Source organism: Phascolarctos cinereus, unplaced genomic scaffold, assembly GCF_003287225.1.
Source record: "Phascolarctos cinereus isolate Bilbo 61053 unplaced genomic scaffold, phaCin_HiC Scaffold_4;HRSCAF=312, whole genome shotgun sequence".
NCBI classification, from domain to species: Eukaryota; Metazoa; Chordata; class Mammalia; order Diprotodontia; family Phascolarctidae; genus Phascolarctos; species Phascolarctos cinereus.
Genome location: NW_027555847.1, coordinates 223,613,805 through 223,636,617, shown reverse-complemented (window position 1 = coordinate 223,636,617; position 22,813 = coordinate 223,613,805). Strand labels below are relative to the sequence as shown.

Here is a 22,813-nt window from a genome sequence, read left to right as displayed (position 1 = left end):
TCAAACCTTTCAAAAATAGGAATTATGCACAAGAAATAAAGCATTTTCAGCTATCTCTAGGATAAGAAATCAAGAACCCTCATGAGATAATAATTCAATGTCTAGCAGAGAAAGCTAATCCCTAATCCCTAACATAAACAATGACCTACAGATGTGCAACAGAATTCAAATCTGCTCCCAACTCTCCCATCCTATGACAACAAAAGTTACAGGAAAATAGGAAGCTTGCTCTACCTGAGCTGGCAGCTCGGTGGAGCTCTGTGTAACAGTTCTCAGCCACGGAACTGAGGAACAAAGGGTACTGGGATTGGACAACAATGTTTATATCATCACTTGAACTGAAAAAAAAAGTCTGTGTGTGTGTGTGTGTGTGTATGTGTGTGTGTGTGTGTGTGTGTGTGTGTGTGTATGAACTGTCATCTACTCAGAAGTCATTTGGGACAGAAAGTGAGTTAATGAAAAGTAAATTTCCAACCATGAAAGGAGGCAGAGTCAATTCTGAAGTACAACCACGAGGGAAAACTATCACCAAAGGAGTAAGGAGTCAGAAACTGGTCAATAGGGAAATATAAGGGGAAGAAAATACTGAAATTACCAAAGATCTCAAGAGGAAGAAGTTAGTTTAAAATCTTGAATGCAAGCAAATAAACCAGTAGGGAAAATATTAATAACAAAAGGAATAAGGCCTCCAGATTATCTAAATGAGTCAAAACATCTCTGAATAAATATTGTCAGAAAACGAAAATGAATCAGACCTATAGGTAACCAAGACAGCATTAGCCATCAGAATGTTCATGACCAGTTCAATAAATATACAAGAATCATGAAAGCTGTGTTTATGGCATGCACAGCAGAAATAAACAAAAAAAGAGAGAGGGAGAGAAAAACTTGAATCGAGGGAAATAAATCTCACCAAAGAAACAAAAGAGAAGACTGATTGGCAATGCCAATACGCAGAAGTAGTCACTGATCTAGACAAAGAGAAGCATCATGCAATAATATTAAAAAAAAATATCATGGAGAACAAATGGAACAATTTATATGATAGCAATGTTATGTACAAGCAACTTAGAAAGACTTAAGAACTCTGATCATTTCAGTGAACAAGCACAACTGGAGAGAACTGAGGATACCACCACCCACCTCCTAACAGAGATGTTGACTCAAGATCTGGACTAAGATACACTTTTGAGGACATCACCAATGTGGAACATGATCTTGTTCAATTATGCATATTTGTACCAAGGATTTTGTTTTTCTTTTTCTAAGGAATGGAGGCGGAGTGAGAGAGTGAGAAAATAAATGCTTGTCCATTGAAATAAAAGTTCTGTTGTTTGTTTTTAAAAAGAAACAATGGATTTTTGCTCTGCTTAGCCTCCCATACACAACTAAGTTATACCTTCAGAAGACAACAGACTTGCTGGGCAGACAGGCTTCTGCTGGGATCTCCTGGAAGGTTGAATACCCAGGTTTTTCCATAGGTCAGTGACAGAAGAGAGACCCAGATCAACAATCATTTGGAAAGACAACATGACGCTCCCAAATAATCTGCAAAATGTCATCCACAATCCGATGACTCCATACGTTGGTACACATTCTGAGGAGCTGGGGCCTGGGAAGTTGGTTGTCATCCATGGTCATGTGCCCAATGACGCAGACAGGTTCCAGGTGGATTTCCAATGTGGCAGCAGTGTGAAGTCCCGAGCTGTTGTAGCCTTCCACTTTAACCCAAGGTTCAAAAGGTCAGGCCACATCATATGCAATACCCTGATGAAGGAGAAATGGGGATGGGAAGAGATCACCTAGGAGATGCCTTTTGAAAAAGGAAAACCTTTTGAGATCAAGATTATGGTACTGAAGGACAAGTTCCAGGTGGCTGTGAATGGAAAGTATCTATTGATCTACAAACACAGAATTGAACCAGAGAAAATAGATACCCTGGGAATTTATGGCAAAGTACAGATTGTGTCAATTGGGTTTCCCAGTAACTTGCAGATGCAAACATCTGAGGTGTCACAATTTACACTTCCTTATGTTGCAAGATTGAACTCTGCACTGAGCCATGGATGAACCATTGTCATCAGAGGAGAAGTGAAGAAAAATCCAAAGGGAAGCTTTACTATTGACCTAATGGCATCCAGTACAAAGGATATAGCACCGCATTTGAACCCCCGGCTAAGTGCTAAAGCATTTGTAAGAAATTCTTTTCTCTGTGAGAGCTGGGGAGAAGCAGAAAGAAGTATTACACACTTTCCAATAAGCCCAGGGATGTATTTTGAGATGATCATTTACTGTTCTACTAATGAATACAAAGTTGCCCCATAAATGGAGTCCACGTCTTGGAAGACAAGTATAGATTTAAGGAGCTTGACAATATTGACACTCTGACGATCAATGGAGACATTGATTTACCAGGTATAAGGAGCTGGTAGTTGGCGCCACAAGAACAGAATCAAAATATGATTTATGTAGTAGGGGCCTCAACATTGTATATGTAGACTTCCTCTCTGTTGTCCATTTTCCTTCTTTTGTCAAGTTACCTTTCATAATATAAAAACTGAAAAGGGTAAAAAAAAAAAGAAACAATGAAGTACTATGATCTTCATGACTGAGATATAGGTCTTCAGCCTTAAAACCTCTGATCTGCTAAGGAACATAGAATCACAGGATTCAAAAGTAAAAAGCACCTTTGAGACTACCCAGTAATCCCCTACCCCTATTCTATGGACAATGAAACCAAGATCCAGAGTTGTCAAGTGATTTGGCCTAGACCACATAGATAGCATCAGAGCTGGGATGTGAACCCAGGTCCTCTGACATGAAATCCCTTTCCAACTACATCATGCTGCCTCTCAAGTTAAAATTACCTGGTCAAAAAGTAGGAACCATTTGGAACTTGTTACATATTACCAGGCTGTTCTCCCAGAAGAGTGAATGGATTGACAGTGCCACCAAAAATCTATGTGTGCCTATTCCCTGCATTCTTGCTAATAATGGATTTGATAATTCTTTATTTTTGCAACCTGAAGTGTGTAATTGTGATATGGCTGGACTGGAAAACTTAACATTAACCCTTTCATTGCTTCTCACACTCTGTTTCTTCTTTCTTTGCCATACCTCCTTGCTTCATAGGAAGGGTTGGAAACTGATGAAGCTTATGTTTCAGTAAAGCTCCACATGCTTCACACCTACCCTTCTGCCAGGGAGAATAACTTCTTATCCTTTCTAGAAGGAAATAGATATCCCATGAGAAAGGAAGCCTCTTTCCCATGTAAGCCTAGATCCAGACAGTTTTATATCTACCACTGACTAGAGAAGATGCATAACATAACAAAATGAGTGCCAACCTTGAAGCCAGAAAGATCTAGATCCCAGTCTTGCCTCTGATACATACTGACTGCACAACCCTGGACAATTTACTAAGCAAAAGTTTAAGTTTCTGTACCAAGCTGCATTGATGGAGGGAGCTTCCTCATCTGGAAGTTCCTTGTATCAATGGATCACAGGTCTAGTTCTTATCTCCTATGCTACCTTGGGAAGAAATGAGAAATCCCTTCCTGGGATCATTCATGAAGAGTTCTACCATACTAAGAGGCCTAACTGTCATTGCTGTTTCTCCAGTTCCTCACTCCCTTATTAAGAATAGAAACCACAGATGGGTGGAACCAATATGGCAGAGTGAAAGCAGTGATCTGCTAGAGCTCTCCCCCAAATGTCTCCAAATACCTATAAAAAATGTCTCTAAACGAATTCTAAAGCAGCAGAACCCACAAAAAAGACAAAGTGAAACAAATTTCCAGCCCAAGACAGCCTGGATGGTTGATCAGAAAGGTATATCATGCCAGGCTGGTAGAGGAACACAGCTGGATGTGGGTGCATAGGCCGCAGCAAACCTGGAGCAGGCCTCAAAGGACTGAATCGTGTTCAGCTGTGGTGGTTTCCTGACTTCTCAACCCATGAATGCCAAAGACAACTTAGAAGATCAGTGGGAAAAGCCTGTTTCTGTGGTGAGAGAGAAGCACAGGGTCCCAGCCCCATTCCCCAAGCTTGGCCCCAGGGTGGCAGCTGCCTCCAGGACTTCTGGCCCACAGACTGAGGGAGAGTCAAGTGGCTAATCAGAGGGGGACTGTAGGGATCTCTCTGCTGGTGCAGGATTCTCTGCTTTGCCCATAACTGGATCTGGGTCACAGCTCGAGGTGGTGGTCCTGGGGTGAGGAGGAGCACTGGCATGGTGGAGCTTGTAGTGTCTGTGAAAGGAAATCCTTCTCACAGTTCCAAGACAGAAAAGAGTATTTGTGGTCACTCATAGAGCAGAGCAAAGGTCATGAAAGGAGTAAACACCTCTCCCTTGATCATAGCAACTTGGAAGAACTGAAAATTTACAGGTCTCTAGAAGTATCTCTGAAAACAACTGCACAAAACCCCTGAAGCTTGGGACAGTACATTCTCCACACTGTAAACAGACCCTTCCCTTAACAAAGAGTTTATAACTCAAGTAATTGGCCAGGATCATAGGCAAGCAGCGCAAAAAGAGTCAGACTATATTATCTTACTTTGTTGACAAAGAAGATCAAAACATACAACCAGAAGAAAACAATGAAGCCAAAGCTCCTACATCCAAAGCCTCCAAGAAAAATATGAATTGGTCCCATGCCATGGAAGAGCTCAAAAAGGATTTTGTGAAGCAAGTAAGAGAAGTAGAGGAAAAACTGAGAGTGATGCTAAAGGAGACTCAAAAAAATACCGAAAAAAATAACACCTTAAAAAATAGCCTTACCCAAATGGCAAAAGAGGTCCAAAAAGCCAATGAGGAGAAGAATGCCCTAAAATGAAAAATTGGCCAAATGGAAAAGGAAGTACAAAAGCTTACTGAAGAAAGTACTTCCTTAAAAAATAGAATGGAGACATTGGAAGCTAGCAACTATATGAGAAATCAATGCATTGTAAAACTAATCCAAAAGAATGAAAAAAATAGAAGAGAATGTGAAAGATCTCATTGGAAAAACAACTGACCTGGAAAATAGATCCAGGAGAGAAACCAGAGTCTACTGAGTAGGAGTAAGGGGAGTAAAATGGTCATGCCTGCACTTCAGGAAGATCACTTTGACAGCTGAGTGGAGGATGGACTAGAGCCAGAAAAGATTGTGGCAAAGACACCAGTGAGGAGGCTATTTCAGTAGTCCAGGCATTTGGTGATGAGGGCCTGCACCAGGATGGTGGCAATGCCAGAGGAGAGAAAAGGGTGTATGTGAGAAAAAATGGAAAGGTAAAATGGCAACAGATTGGAGGGGAGCGGTGACAGAGAATGAGAAATTGAGGATGACAATTACATGTTGAGGCTAGGTGACTGAGAGGATGGTGGTATGATCAATAGTTATAGGGAAGTTAGAAGGGGGTTTGGAGAGAAAGATAATAAGTTTAAGTTTCAATATTTTGACTTTAAGATGTCTACAGTATACCCAGTTTGAGATTTCTAATAGCTAATTGGAAACATGAGGCTGGATGTTAGCAGAGAGATTAGATGAGTAGAATCATTAGAACAGAGATGAAAATTGAATCTATGGAAGCTTGATAAGCTCACCAAGTGAAACAGTGCAGAAGGAGAAGAGGGGTCAAGACAGAGACCTTAGGTACACCCACATTGTGAATATACAGCAATGGAGACAGAAAAGGAGCATTCTTGGTAGGTTAGAGGACATCCAGGAAAGAGTAGTGTCATGAAAACCAAGAGAGAAAAGAGTATGGGGGAAGAGGGTGATTAACAGTGTCAAAGGCTGCAGAGAGGTCAAGAAGGATGAGGACTGAGGAAAGGACTTTCAATCTGGCAGTTAAGAAAGGGAGTAGCTTCCAATCATGAAAAGCACCTTTCAGTTTCCCAAAGAACTCCACTTTACTTTCACCTTCTTATTCAATTCAACTTCCAGTTTACCGTCTATGAACAATGTCTGCCCAAAATTCATGAACCAATGGATCAATTTAACAGATTGTTCATCCAACTGTCTAAAAAACAGGAATTCTCCAACCACTTGGAATGTTCCTGTGGGAGTAGTTAGGTCAAATTCCTTTAAGTAATTACATTTCTTATTTGAGAAGTTCTACAGCATCCCTGAACTTGAAGCAACACGATGTGATCCATAAACAATGAACATCTGGAGGACTTCACCTTCCATAGCGAATCCTTCTTCCATCTGCATTCTGGAGTACACCTACTTCCCGAGAGTGGTTTATACTTTGGTGAACAGAAGACTCCTTGTTTTATACCTCTCTTAGCATTAATTATTGGAGAAGGAGGGTGTCACTGAATAAAGTTATCTTTCTTGTTAAAAAAAAAGAATAGAAACGACAGAACCCTGTGTTTTCTGTTGAATTTCTACTCATTGTTTAAAGACCAACTCAAAATGTGACTTTCTTCAGGAAACTTTCCTTGATTATCCCTCTTCTCACATATCACTTTAATTTGCGCTCCTCTAATTCACATCTTCAATTCAATATCTCGTATTATGTCATGGTTATCTACTAGATTGTAACTCCCTGGGGGCAGAAGCTGTCTTTTCTAAGCTCAGAGGCCACAAGAAACAATAGATAGCATAAGCTCTGGATTGGAGTCAAGATGACCCAAACTCATCCACTTACTAGCCATGTGACCCTAAGCAAGTCACTTAATCTCTCTGTTCCTCTGCTTCCTCATCTATAAAATGAAAGGAGTGGACTCAATGGCCAATAAGGTCTCTTTCAACTCTAAATCAATGATCCTCTGTTGCCCTGTGCCCATGCTAATCTTCTGCACACAGATGGTACTCAATATAATATTCTTAGTTAAACTAACTTGAAATAGAAGGTTGGAAGGAGAGTTTGGCACAGAATCAAGAATGGTGTGGTTGAAAACAGGTACATTAATGCATTGATAATGAAACTGTGAACTAGTCTGACCATTCCAGAAAGCACCCAGGTCTACTGATGCCACTACTAGGTCAGAAACAACCTGAGAATATCTCCCCTCCCTTCCTTTCCCTTTGCACTCTTCCCCTTTTTTTTTTCTTACTGACATAGCTAATGTGGACATCTGTTTTGCATGACTGTATATGCCAATTACCTTTCAATTACTTTGTATATACGTATGTGCATACATGTCATTTTCCCCAATAGAACAGAAGCTCCTTGAGATCAGGTACTGGTTTTCTATTGGCAGCCAACAAATATTAAGTGGTCAATTAATTCTTGTTGTTTCAAGCTTGAAAACCTGAGTTTTTAGAAGCGTTAGCCATCTAGTTAGCTTTAACGTACATATGCGTGTGTGAGTACGTATGTGTGTGTGTGTGTGTGTGTGTGTATGTATTTAATTTTGTAAAACAGTTTACATTTTTTTTTTGCATGAGGCAATTGGGGTTAAGTGACTTGCCCAGGGTCACACAGCTAGTAAGTGTTATCTGTCTGAGGCCATATTTGAAGCCAGGTCCTCCTGACTCCAGGGCCAGTGCTCTATCCACTGCACCACCTAATTGCCCCAATGGTTCGCATTTTTATAACAGCTTTCAATCTCACTGGATTTTTTTTCCACCGTTGCAATGTAGGCTAAGTATGACTTTGGACAAAACTGAGACAGAGAGAGATTACATAAGTGGCCAAAAGTCTCATAGAACAGGGACAGAAACTCAGGTTTCCTGACTCCCACTGCAGCATTCTTTTCACTAGACCACAAGGAAGACAGCTGAGCAGAATACTGATAAATTTTGCATGGGTTAAGTGCTCTAGAAAGTAATTCAGCATCCAAAATGTTTCAAAGTCTGTTTAATGTTTATATCACATATAGGGCTGGCCCAGGACAAAATTACAAAGTAGGGAATATTTTCCCTGTAGTACCTTCCTCACTCATCTCAGTAGCCTTTTCTCCCTCAGGCATTGATCCTGTGTCCAATTTTTACTGGGTCTCCATTTTAGATAGCTGCTAATTAATCCTGAAAAAGGTATTAGCTGACATGGCTTCAGGTATTCCCATCTCCTTGCATCTTAATAGGAGTCTCTGGAAAATAGAAAAGCCTCCAAGACCAGAAAGAAATAATCATAAATGGTGGAATTTTAGACAGTGAGGTAGGAGGCAGGAGGGAAGATATTTTGGAGTGTGAAGGAAAGTAACTTTCTTAGTTCTCAGCAGACTATTATACATGGGTACTATGTCTTGATGGATATCATGGGTAGAATAACCTATCAACACTTGTGCTGTGGCACATGTTTTGACAAGGGTCAATTTTTATCTTTTAAAACATGATGCTGGGGCAGCTAGGTGGTGCAGTGAATAGAGCTCTGGCTTTGGAGTCAGAAGGACCTGAGTTCAAATCCAGCCTCAGACACTTGACACTTACTAGCTGTGTGACCTTGGGCAAGTCACTTAACCCCAATTGCCTCACCAAAAAAAAAAATGATGACACATTGGCCATGGAACTCTCACATCGGTCTACCACAATTGTGTTGCCTTTATCATGTAACCTACTCTAGTCAATAAGAGTTATTATTGTCACCAAAATCCTGGCTTCCTTTCCATACCTGGATATCATTTTGTAATAAAGACATAAGGTTTGCTTCACTTTTTGAAAAGTATTGCCACTTCCCAAGTGTTGCTGCACCAGCTCTAATTCTGGCTTCCTTCGAAAATGTCTGGCCATGTTCTTCATGATGGATCAAGGCACTAGAGTAAGACATAACTGTTTAGAAAGGGCTTTGTATGGGTTATTTGATAAACGATACCTTCAGCTACCCAAGACCATGATCAGTCTTCAGTCTTAGGGAATGCAGCAAACATAGTAAGAAAAGAAGGTTTTGAATCAGTCACCAAGGTTTCCTGCAGACTTAGAAAGCTTAGGTTAGAATGTTTGAATGGCTTCAAGCCAAGAAGCATACTGATGCAAGTCTGACCACCAGTAACTTACCTGATAGTTAATGAAGAATGTGTAAAACTCTTTCATTATAACTATTTTGATGAAGACTGGATCTAGAATGGATAAGATAGGCAGGCTGCCATCATAAAGCCTATTGAGAGCATTAAGATAGAAAAAATTAAAAGTTTATTTCAGAGATCTGTGCAGAAAAATGATTTCTTAAATCAACAAATCATAATATCTACCTTTGGAATGCTCAATCCCCTTGGAGCTAGATGATAAAATAACCGCCACCACTCCCTTTTTCCTCCCCTTCCTCTCTCCTACCCCAGTTTCAGTATATATTTCACAATTATAGGTCTAGAACTAGGAGGAAACTCAGAGAAAGGCCATGCAATCTAAACCTTTGATTTTATGAATAAAGAAATTTAGGAAAGCAATATTAACTGACTTGCCTAAGGTCAAAACAAAAGTATGCATAAAGGCAGGTTTGGAAACCAGATTCTTTGACTTCACAGCCAGTTCTCTTTCCTCTGTATTACAATGTCCCCATACTGTAATGATAATTCAACTAATCATCATTATGTGGAGGTAATCCTAGGCACTTGAAGACTGTACTAGCAATATTCAAACATGGTCAAATCCTCTACCAAGCTAGAGAATCTCTCAGCGCTGGTCTGGTTGCAGACCACGGTTCTGTCATCTAAAGATGATCCTGGATTAGTTTAGAAAGACCCATGAGAAAGATCCAGGGCAACTCTAGAAGACTAGAATGGACTAAAAACTACAAACTCTAGACTACAAATGCTTGGTGAGAGTCATCAGTGGAAGGAGTCTATAATTCATAGTCCCTGATTCAGTGCTGTTTCCATGACCACAAATGTTGACCTCTAAACCAAGGGGTTCTTAACCCAAGTTCTGTGAACTTGGGTTTTTTTATGTTTTGATACTCTTATAATTTTCAGTAATTTATTAAATTGGTCTCCTTTGTAATCTATGCATTTTATTTTATACGTTTAAAATGTTATCATGAGAAAGGATCCATAGGCTTGACCAGATTGCCAAAGAAGTCTATGAAAAAAAAAAAGGCCAAAGACCCTCTGTTCTAAGATAAAAATAGCTCTCATTCCTATAGTCCCTTAAAGTTTACAAAACAAAAGAGACCTGAACTTGAGACTTGAATTCAAATGTCACCTCTGATGATGCTAGTTGTGTGATCTTTGTGAAGTAGATTCTCATCTGTAAAATTAATCGGTTGGACTAGATGACCTATAAGGTCTCTCTTGGCTCTGAATCTATGATCTTATGAACCCAGTGAATTAGGTGATGAAAGCATTAATATTCCTGTTTTCCAGATGAAGAAACTAGGGCACAAAATAGTAAAAGGACTTGTTCATGGCTCACATTACTAGTAAGAATTAGAGCCTGCACTCAGACCCTGGATCTCCTAAGTCTAGAACCATTTCCCCCCCACACACCTATAAAGGAGATGCCAAAGATGGAGGTGGTGCCCTCACATTACTGACACAGTAGAAAGAGTCTTTGATTTTAAGTCAGAGGACTGACCTCGGTTAAAATTATCACTCTGAGACTAATTAGCTGTGCTACTTTGGGCTCGTTGTTTAACCTCTCTGGGTCTGTTTCTCATCTGAAAAATAAAGACATTGGACTGGATGAGCTCTGAGATCCCTTCCAATTCCAACTCTGTTAACCTAAAATTGATAAAAATAGAAGTTCCTGGAGGCCAGGGATTGTCATTCTAGTCTTGTTGCCCTAGTGCCTTGCCCATAGTAGGGACCTAAATAAATGCTTGTTGATTAATTGAGCAATCCTATTCAAAATTACAATGATTCTAGAGGAAATTTCAAAGGTAATCAGGTGCCATGGCTAGCTGGTGCTTTTTATTCCTATTGTCTATTTCTGCCAGAAATTCATACTCTTTGGCCTCTGGTTACATGCATTTCTCAGCAGGCAGCTCTGAAAATTATTAGCTCTAGGTATGAAGATGTTTTGTTTTCTCTGTACAGGTGGCTATTAAAAATGTACATCCCAACAGCAAAGGCAACACAGCCGGAGGCAGGCTGATGATAGGGAACTATGGTCAAAGTGTAATCATTTTTTTAAAAATAAAAACTGGCCTTTGCTAAAACATTTGTGTCCCAGCCTAAGTGGTGGTTTTCAATAAGGACTGGGCTCCTCATTTGCTGGTGTCAGTGATGGCATCTGTCCTCATCTTTACACAGAGCCTTCCTTTCTCCCTTAGTACACAGTGCGCTTGGCCTCATATCCTTACCTGTAGCTGTTAATTGTCTTATTATTATGGAATCATGGGATTTATTTTATTTAATTATTTTATTCTGAGCTTGAGAAATAAAACGTGCATTTCCATAACATGGTAGAAGAGAAAAAAAAAGATGACTATACATGAAATTGCAAATCTATTATGTTCAACTTGCTATAACTTTTAAATATATAATAAAGTTATCATGTATCTTGCTTTCCCCCCCACATTCCTCCCCCAACCCTAAAGTTCGCTACCATTAGACAAAAATGTGTGTGTGTGCATGTATGTGTGTCTGCGTGTGTACGTGTGTGTGTGTGTGTGTGTGTGTGTGTGTGTAAAACCACTCTATTCATACTTCTGTTTATCAGTCCTTTCTCTGGAAGCAGACAATGTCTCCCTTTATATGTCCCTTGCAGTTAATTTGGGTATTTATAATAGTCAAAATGACTTAGTCATTTAAAATTATTCATAAAACAGTATTATTGTTTCTGTATAAAATGTTCTTTTGGTTCTCATTTTGTTCTGTATTATTTAGTTCAAGTCTATCCATATTTTTCTAAGATTATGGAGCTCATCATTTCTTATGGCACAGCAGTATTCCATCACAATCACTTGTTTAGCCATTCCCCAGTTAAGAGGCATCCCCACAATTTCCAGTTCTTTGCAATCACAAAGAGAGTTACTATAAATACTTTAGGACATAAAGGTTCTTTTCCTTTTTTCCTAATCATCTTGGGAAACATACCTAGTAATGTCATTTCTGAGTTGAAGGATATACACAATTTAATAACTCTTTGATTTATCTTTTTGGATTATAGGATTAAGCTTCCTTCTTGGGAAAGGTAATCCTAACAGCTAAGCCAGACTAACATAGATAGTCTCTTAAGTCTAGGTTACCTATAGATTTGTGAGTAGATTGAGGAGATGTTATCATTTCATAGCAAAAAATTTAGATGAATAAAATAACCATAAGATTATAAGGTTTTTTGAAAGGCTGAGTTTCTCTTTCTAGCATAAAGGGAGGTTTGCCAGAAGCTAAATTCTCCTTTCCAGAAGCTGGAGAAAGATTAGCCATAGGCTAAATTCTTTTTCCCCATCTTAGTGGACCAGCTTGATCTTGAGCTAGAGCAAACCTGCACAATTTGGTAGTAGGTATGGGACAAAATTAGAGTAAGCTAAACTTCTTTGGGCTGCAGATAGGTTTTTAGCAGCTCACTTTCCAAGTAAAGGTACAATTAAAGATTAAATTATTTTGAGAATATCTTAAAAAAGGGAAATTTCAATTAATATCAATTATACTTATTAATATTTTTATTTATCATGATTATATTAATGTTAAAAATATTACTTTGCTAGTGGTACAAATTTTAATACATTTCTTACTGTTTACCTTTAGTTAATGGGATATATTGTACTTCTTTTCAGTAATCATTCTAGCATACTCAGAAATCATGTTTGAAATTGATTTCTTTAGAAATCTGAAAAGTAATTTAGTAGCCACCTCATTTTCTGAGCTGTTCCCCAATAAGATTTTTCAACAGTTTGGATACTTTAATTTTTTTTCATTGGTGACCAATTTGCTTAAGTGAGAATGTTTTGACTCAAAATGGCGATGGCAATCGTATACCTTTGGTACAGCTATTACTTCTCAGTAAAAAAGGCACAATATTTTCTCTCTTGTGTAGTAAGTAAACAAGTTTTTTATTTTTCCACTCTGGATTGAACATTCTATGTTCTGATTCAATCTTACATTCTTTTTATCACACATTTTACAAAATCACCCCCAAAACTTTAATGTTAGAACCAAAAAAATCTCCACAGCAGCTACTTGGAGAGGCAGCCATGCAGCGAGGGAAGGGAAGAAGCCCTCTCATTGTTGCCCCTCGTCATATAGCAGGCATCAGCTGCACTGAGGAGTGGCTGCACTCACTTTGTCCTGGTTCAACATCAGTAACAACCAACAACACAGGAACTCTCACTCCTCTCAGACTAGAGACAGGCTGACAATGGTTGGTTGCCATAGATCACATGACAAACAAGAGAGAGTGTGCAATGGCAACCCACCAGCTGAGTTACGTGACAGGCACAATAGTGACTAGTGGCAAGTGGGTTAAGCGGGGCCTGAACAAAGCACTAGATACATCTTTACTTTCTTTTACATCCTCTACATTTTTCACAGGCTGCCTGAAATTCTTTGGCAGACCACAAGTGGCCCACATGCCGTATGTTCTACAGGCCTGAGCTAGAGTCTAAGTTGAGTAATGGAGTCTTCCAAGGAAGATAGAGGGTAACTGCTAACTACTGACCACACTTTTCTCTTTCCCAACATACTTTCTGGTTACAAAAGGCACCACATGTAAACAAAGGACTTTGAGGTAGGATTAAGAAAACCTGGGAGAAGCGAACTAGTCAGGTGACTGGCCTTCCCAATTGATCTGTGTTTCTCTATTTTTTTTATTACTTTTTTTTTGTTATAAAAATCAGTTCTGTAAATCACTCCTCTCTGAGGAATCAAGTGACCTGGTTTGACATACAAATACTAACTTTGCAAATTAAATCATAGATAGCTTGGCAACTTCATGCTCCATTTCCTTTCTATTTCAGATAATTGATTTTAATATTTTCTTCACTCATCTTTTTTTCTTCTTCCATTTCCCAGATTAAGATGTCTCGAGCTCCATTGTTCTTACTGTCTTTCAGTCCTTTTTCAGCCATGTCTGACTCTCCATGACCCCTTTTGGGTTTTCTTGGCAAAAATACCAGAGTGGTTTGCCATTTTCTTTTCTAGCACATTTTACAGATGAGGAAACTGAGACAAACAGGGATCAAGTGACTTGCCCAGAGTCATATAACTAGTAAGTGTCTGAGAGCAGATTTGAATTCTGGTGTTGATCCACTAAGCCACCTAGTTGTCTCCCTGTCTGCTTGTCAATTTTAATTGTTTCCCACCACCACCACCACCACCACCACCAAAAATAAAACCAAAAGAAAACCAAAGGTCTTTATCTCATTAAGTAGACAGCATGCCGCAATGGAAAATGCACTGGTTCCGGAGCAGAGAATCTGGGTTCAAATCTTACTTATGATGTTTACTACTTATATGACCTTGGGCAAATCACTTAAATTCCCTGCACTCTAGTTTCCTCAACTGTAAATGAATAAATGAGTGATCCTAGGATGAAAGGATTAGAGTTGGAAAGGTTCTCAGATGCCATCTAGTCCAACCCTTTCATTTTAGAATAAGGAAACTGAAGGTTAAGTGACTTGACTAGGGTCACACAGGGAGAAAATATTAGAAGAAAGATTGACCTCCAGTCCCCTGACCCAAGGTATAGATAAAGGATTGGATTAGATCACCTATGGGGTCTCTCCTACTTTAGATCTATAACCCTGTGGCTTCAGATCTCCTTAAGAACTTCATTCCATTAGTTTAAGGTTTCTCAATCTGGGATCTGTAAACTGATTTTGTAAAATGTTTTGATAATTGTATTTCCATATAACTGTTTTATCTGAGAAACTCATGTATTTTGTTTTATGCATTTAAAAGCAACATTTTGAGAAGTGTCAAATGTAACCACAACACATAAAAAAGGTTACAGACCCCTGCATTAGTTACTCCCTCTATTTCTTGCATCTTCAATCCCTCTGTCTCTACTACTTTCATAAACCTACTACTATCAATAAAACTAGACATTTATATTGCCCTTTTAAAGTCTGCAAAGCACTTTACATACATTATTTAAATGTGCTCAAGTCTCTGACAGCCTAAAATAAACTTCTTTTAATGCTGCTAAACCTCTGTACCACCACAGCCTCTCTCACTCCCCTTCTTGTCAGTCTACTTACTTTTTTCCTGATATCCTCCCCATACCAACAACCTCAAACACCAAATCCAAGCTCGATGATGTGAAAAGCAGAATGAGAATCCCTATCATCTGATTCTCTTATGTGTGCTTTTTTCCTGTTACACAGGCTGCCTTAACCCAAACTCCTCTCTCCAAGATCAAGTTTGACCTCACTGACTAAATGGTCTTTTTTTTAATCCTTTAACCCTTTTGATCTTTTGGAAGCATTTGACACTATTGTCCACCCCTTCCTTGAAACTTCAGATTGCCTTGGCTTTCATTACACTTTCATTACATTATCCTCATCTGATGCTTTTTCAATCCAACAAAAAAAAAATTACATTCCCTTTGGCAGAGCACCCCTCAGGTAGGGGTTCTTGTTTTTGTTTTGTTTTTGCTCTTAAAGACCAGCCTTAACCCCAAATCACTGGTTCCAGACCAAGCCCTACTTCCTCACAGTTTTGACCCTGATTAGCTCAGAATGAATATAAATAACAATTGTTTCTGGTTTTGCCAGAAACCATGAGGGTCTTCCTGTCCCAGATCTATTTTTTTTTAAAGAGGCCATTCTTTGTCTCATTTTTATTAAGGTTTAATCACTGAATGAATGCTGCCTCAGTCAAACTGAGATCTGTTGGTCCCCCATTGTATCCTGGACCATCTGCAGTTGTCCTGATCTATATCTGGCCACTGGACCCAAATGGCTCTGGAGGAAAAAGTGAGGCTGGTGACTTTGCACAGCCTTCCCTCACTTAAATCCAATTCACCCGCATGTCATGGCATCACCTCTCTGATGTCATGGTCCTCTTCAAGAAAAAAGGATAAACAGCAACAGCAACCCAATTAAAAAAAAAAGATATACCGAGCATTTGCTATGGACCAGGTACTCCACTAGGAACAGGAGGAAAAAGACTCTTTATAAAATAAATAAAATTCCCTGTCCTCAAGGAAGTTACATTTTCCTAGAGAGAAACAATCAATATGCAAGGAAATACAAAATAATTTCTTATTTCTGAATGAATTTCTTATCTCCGGGGGTTTCTCATCTCTTTGAACATCCCCAAAAGCTTTGTACTCTTGTCTTCTCAATACATACTTGTAATGACCTCATCTACACTTACGGCTTCAAATGTATAGGATCATATGGTTGAGACAGCTAGGTGGTTCAGTGAATGGAATATCAGACCTGGAGTTAGGAAGACCCAAGTTCAAATCCTGCCTTGGAAGCTAACTATATGACCCTGGGTGTGTCACTTAAACCTATGTTTCTCTCAGTTTCTACAACTATAAAATGGTATAATAATAACACCTGTCTCCCAGGGTGGTTGTGAGGATTAAATGAGATAATATTTGTCAAGCATTTGGCATAGTGACTGGCATATAGCATTGGGTGTAACAGGAGTGAGAGAAAGATTAATTTGTGTTTTGTTGATGAATAGTTAGATTAAAATGTTCAGTGTTATTGTTTAATTGTTTCACAGGTATGTCTGACTTTTTGTGAGACCATTTGGGGTTTTCATGGCAAAGACACTTGAGTACTTTGCCATTTCCTTCTCCAGCTCAGTTTACACATGAGGAAACTGAGGTCCAGGGTCATATAGTTACTATGTGTCTGAGGCCAGATTTGAACTCAGATCTTTTTTTGGAAACATATTAATTAATTTATTTTTAGTTTTTAACATTCACTTCCATAAGATTTTGAGTTCCAAATTTTCTCACCATCTTGTCCCTCCCTCCACCACAAAATGGCCTGCATTTTGAATGCCCCTTCCCCTCATCTATCCTCCCTTCTACCTACCCCCACCTTCTCTTTTTCCCTCCCCCTTCTATTTTCCTGTAGATTTCTATACCCCATTGCCTGTATTATTATTTCCCAGTTGCATGTGAAAACAATTTTTAACATTTGTTTTTAAAACTGGACAACATCCTTCAGGAAATCATCAAAGAAAATTGCCCTGATGTCCTAGAACCAGAGGGTAAATTAGTCATTGAAAGAATCCACCAATCATCTCCTAAAAGAGACCCCAAATTGAAAATATCAAGGAATATTGTAGCCAAATTCCAAAATTACCAGATTAAAGAGAAAATATGGCAAGCAGCCAGAAAGAAACAATTTAAATATCATGGAACCACAGTCGGGATTACATAGGACCTTGCAGCTTCTACATTAAAAGATCAGAGAGCATGGAACACAATATTCTGTAAGGCAAAGGAGCTTGGATTACAACCAAGGATCAACTACCCACTGAAACTGAGCATAATATTTCAGGGGAGGAGATGAACATTCAATGAAATAGGGGACTTCCAAACCTTCCTGATGAAAAGACCAAATCTCAACAGAAAATTTGACTTTCAAACACAAGACTCAAGAGAGACATAAAAAGGTAAACATAAAGAAAAGAAAAAAACAATAACAACATGTTATTATTAAGGGCAAACTGTTTACATATCTACAAAAGAAGATGACACTTGTAACTCTTGACAATTGCAGTGCTATTATGACATTTAAAAGGGGATAAACTTAGACAGAGGGCATAGGTATAAACTGACTTTGATGTGATGGTAAAAAAAAATCTAATTAAGTAGTGAAAAGGGATTGTTCTGGGAGAAGAGGAAAGGAGGCAAAGATAAATTACATCACATGAAAAGGCGCAAAAACCTAATACAATAGAAGGAAAAAAGGGAGAGAGATGAGCATTGTTTGAACTTTACTTTCATCAGATTTGGTTTAAAGAGGGAATAACATAATCAGTTAAGTATAGAAATCTAACTTACCCTATAGGAAGTAGGAGGGGAAAAAGGGAAAGGGTGAATAGAAAGGCAGGAAGAAGTAGATAGGGTAAAGGAAAAGAAAAGGTAGGGGGCTAATAGAAGGGAAGGCAGACTGAGGGAGGTGGTAGTGGAAAGCAAAACTCTAGTGAGGAGGGAAGGGAGAAAGGAGAGAGAAAAACACAAACAGGGGGAAGTAGAATAGGATGGAGAGGAAGACACAAATAGTAATCACAAATGTGAATGTGAATGGGATGAACTCTCCCATAAGATGGAAATGGATAACACAGTGGATTAAGAACCATAATCCTACAATATGTTGTTTACAAGAAACATATTTGAAGCAGAGGGATGCACACAGAGTAAAGGTAAAAGACTGGAGCAGAATATATTATGCTTCATCTGAATTCAAAAATAAAAGCAAGAATGGCAATCCTGATGTCAGACAAAGCAAAAGCAAAAATAGATCTAACTAAAAGAGATAAGGAAGAAAATGACATCCCGGTAAAAGGTATCACAGATAATGAAGTAATATCCTTACTAAAATATATACACCAAGTGGTATAGCATCCAAATTCTTAAAGAAGAAGTTAAGGGAGATACAGGGGGAAAAAAAGAGACAGCAAAAATAGACTAGCAGAGGATATGAACTTCTCAGAACTAGATAAATCTAACTACAAAATAAACAAGAAAGAAGTTAAGGAGATCAATAGAATTTTAGAAAAGTTAAATATGGTTTACCTCTGGAGAAAACTGAATGGGGCAGAAAGGAATATACTTTTTCTCAGTGGTACATGGCACTTACACAAAAATTGACCATTTGGCATAAAAACCTCACAATCCAATGCAGAAAAGCAGAAATATTAAATGCATCCTTTTCAGATCATAATGCAGTAAAAAATTACATGTAGTAAAGGGCCATGGAAAGAGACTAAAAATTAATTGGAAACTAAATAATTTAATCTAAAGAATGAGTGGGTCAAATAACAAATCATAGGAACAATCAATAACTTCATCCAAGAGAATGACAATAATGAGACAACATACCAAAACTTATGGGATGCAGCAAAAGTGGTCCTTAGGGGAAGTTTTATATCTCTAAATGCTAATATGAATAAAATAGAGAAAGAAGAGATCAATGAATTGGGCATACAACTAAAAAAAGCTAGAAAAAGAACAAATTGAAAATCCCCAATTAAATACCAAATTAGAAATTCTCAAAACTAAAGGATTGATTAATAAAATTGAAATTAAGAAAACTTTTGAAATAATAAATAAAACTAAGAGCTGGTTTTATGAAAAGAAAACAATAAAATAGATAAACCTTTGGTTAATTTGGTTTAAAAAAAAAGAAAGAAAGCTAAATTACCAATATCAAAAATGAAAAGAGTGAATTGACCACCAATGAAGAGGAAATCAAAACAATAATTAGAAGCTATTTTGCTTAGCTGTATGCCAATAAATTTGATAATCTTAATGAAATGGATGGATATTTATAAAAATATAAATTGCCTAGATTAACAGAAGAGGAAATAAAATACTTAAACAACCCTATTTCAGACAAAGAAATTGAACAAGCCCTTAGTGAACTTCCTAAGAAAAATCTCCAGGGCCAGATGGATTTACAAATGAATTGTATCAAACATTTAAAGAACAAGTAATTCCAATAATATATAAAATATTTGGAAAAATAAGTGAAGGAGTCCTACCAAATTATTTTTATGATACAAATATGGTGCTGATACCTAACCCATGAAAAGCCAAAACAGAGAAAGAAAATTATAGACCAATGTCCATAATGAATATAGATGCAAAAAAAATTAAAATATTAACAAAGAGATTACAAGAACTTATCTTGAGGATAATACAGTATGACCAGGTAGGATTTGTACCAGGAATGCAGGGCTGGTTCAATATTAGGAAAACTGTCAGCATAATTGACCATATCCACCACTAAAACTGACAGAAAACATATTATTATCTCAACAGATGCAGAAAAAATATTTGACAAAATACAACATCCATTCCTATTAAAAACACTAGAGAGCATAGGAATAAATGTAGTCTTCCTTAAAATGATAGATATCATTTATCAAAAATCATCAGCAAGCATTATATGTAATGGGGATAAACTAGAAACATTTCCGATAAGATTGGGGGTGAAACAAGGATGTCCATTATCACTACTGTTCTTCAATATTGTGCTAGAAATGTTAGCTGTAGCAATTAGAGAAGAAAAAGAAATTGAAGGAATTAGAATAGGCAAAAAAGAAACAAAGCTATCACTCTTTGCAGATGTTTTGATGGCACATTTAGGGAATCCTAGAGAATCAAATAAAAAAAACTTGAAATAATGAACAAATTTAGCAAGGTTGCAGGATATAAAATAAACCCACACAAATCATCAGCATTTCTATATATTACTAACAAAGCCCAGCAGCAAGAGATAGAAAGAGAAATTCCATTTGAAGTTGCTGCTGTCATTATAAAATATTTAGGTGTCTACCTGCCAAAACAAAACCAGAAACTATATGAATGAACACAGTTATGAAACACTTTTCACACAAATAAAGTCAAACTTAAATAATTAGAAAAATATTGGTTGCTTACGAGTAGACCAGGCTAATATAACAAAAATGACAATTCTACCTAATTAAATTTACTTATTCAGCACCATACCAATCAAACTACCAAAAAATATTTTGTGGAGCTAAAAAACACAATAACAAAATTCCTCTGGAAGAACAAAAGGTCCAGAATATCAAAGGAACTAATGAAAAGAAATGCAAGGGAAGGTGGCCTAGCTGTACCAGATCTTAAATTGTATTATAAAGCAGCAATCATCAAAACTACTTGGTACTGGCTAAGAAATAGAATGGTGGATCAGTGGAATAGGTTAGGTATACAAGACATACTAGTCAATGACTATACTAATCTACTATTTGATAAATCCAAAGATTCCAGCATGTGGTATAAGAAATCCCTATTTAACAAAAACTGCTGGGAAAACCGGAAAAAATGTATAGCAAAAACTGTACATAGACCAACATCTTACATCCTATACCAACATAAAGTCAAAATGGGTACAAGATTTAGATAGAAAGACTGACACTATAAGCAAACTAGAAGAGCAAAGGATAATTTACATTTCAGATCTATGAAGAAGGGAAGAATTTATGACCAAACAAGAGACAGAGAACATTATGAAATTCAAAATGGATAATTTTTATTACAGTAAATTGAAAAGTTTTTGCACAAATAAAGCCAATGCATTCAAGATCAGGAGGGAAGCAGAAAATTTGGAAAGAATTTTTATAACCAGTGTCTCTGATGAAGGCCTCGTTACTAAAACTTATAGAGAACTGGCTCTAATTTATAAGAATACAAGCCATTTCTCAATTGATAAATGAGCAAAGGATATGAAAAGGCAGTTTTCAGAGGAAGAAACTAAAGTTATCTATAGTCATATGAAAAAATTGCTCTAAATCACTATTGATTAGAGAAAGCAAATCGAAACAACTCTGAGGTACCACATCACACCTATCAGATTGGCTAACATGACAAAACAGGAAGATGATGAATGTTGGAGATGTAGGAAATTTGGAACACTAATGCGTTGTGAGTGGAGTTGTGAACTGGTCCAACCATTCCGGAGAGCAATTTGGAACAATGCCCAAAGGGCTATTAAAAATGTGCATACTCTTTGACCCAGCAATACCACCCCAAAGAGATCATAAAAAACAGGAAAAAGATCTACATGTACAAAAATATTTATAGCAGCTCTTTTTGTGGTGGCAAAGAATTGGAAATTGAGAGGATGCCCATCAATTAGGGAATGGCTGAACAAGTTGTGGTATATGAATGTAATGGAATACTACTGTGCTATAAAAATGATGAACAGAGAGACTTCAAAAGAAACCTGGAAAGACTTACATTAAATGATGCAGAGTGAAATGAGTAGAACCAGGAGAACATTGTACATAATAACAGCCACATTGTGCAGTGACTGACTTTGATAGACTGGGCTCTTCATAGCAATGCAAGAATCTAAGACAGTCCAAAAGACTCATGATGGAAATTGCTATCCACATCCAGAGAAAGAACTACGGACTTTGAATGCATACAGAAGCATACTATTTGCTCTTCTTTTCCTTTGTTTTTTTGTTTTATTGCTTCATTCTGTCATCCTCCCATTAGTTCTAATTGTTCTTTACTTCATGTCTAATGGGAAAATATACTTAATATGAATGTATAAGTAGAGCCTATATCAGATTGCATGATGTCTTGGGCAGGGGTTGGGGAGAAGAGGAGTGGGAAGAGGAGAAAATTTAAAGCTCAAAATCTTATGGGAGTGAATGTTGAAAACTAAAAATGAATTAATTAACTATCAAGGAAAAAAAAAAGAAAAAAAGTACTTCACAGTTTTCCAAATGCAATCTAGCCCACTATCTTCCTCCTTCACAGCCCAGTTCATTATTGATAACAGCTGGCATTTACTTAGTACTTTAAGGCCTGAAAACTACTTTACTTGCATTATCTTATTTGATTTTCGAAAAAAAAAACCAACAAAAAACCCAAGCCCTATAAGATTCATCCTCTAGGTATTATTATCCCCATTTTGGAGATGAGGAAACTGAGACTTGAGGGGGGATGGTTAAGATTTCCCCAGGGTCAAACAGCTAGTGTCAGGGGAAGGATTTGAATGTAGTGCTTTCTATCTCTCTCTCTCTCTCTCTCCCTCTGTGTGTGTGTGTGTGTGTGTGTGTGTGTGTGTGTGTGTGCGTGCGTGCACGCGTGTGTGTGCTCCAGTTTCTCCTTATCTATTGACTACTTCCCAACTGACTAGAAACATGCTTAAGGTTCCCATACTTTAAAAATCCTAACTTGATTAAACCAATCCAACTATCCACATATATCTCTTCTTTCATGGTTTAAATACTTGAGAAACCTGTCTATTGTGCTTCCACTTCCTTTCTTCTCATTCTCTTTTAAACCCTTGGCAATATGGCTACTGACTTCATCATTCAACTGAAAATTTCCTC

The 22,813-nt window shown here is 37.7% G+C and overlaps 1 pseudogene; it reads left to right on the top strand.

Annotated features, from left to right (window-relative positions):
- Positions 1-1,374: 1,374 nt before the first annotated feature.
- Positions 1,375-2,432, top strand: LOC110201910 (galectin-8 pseudogene; annotated as a pseudogene).
- The last annotated feature ends 20,381 nt before the right edge of the window (positions 2,433-22,813 follow it).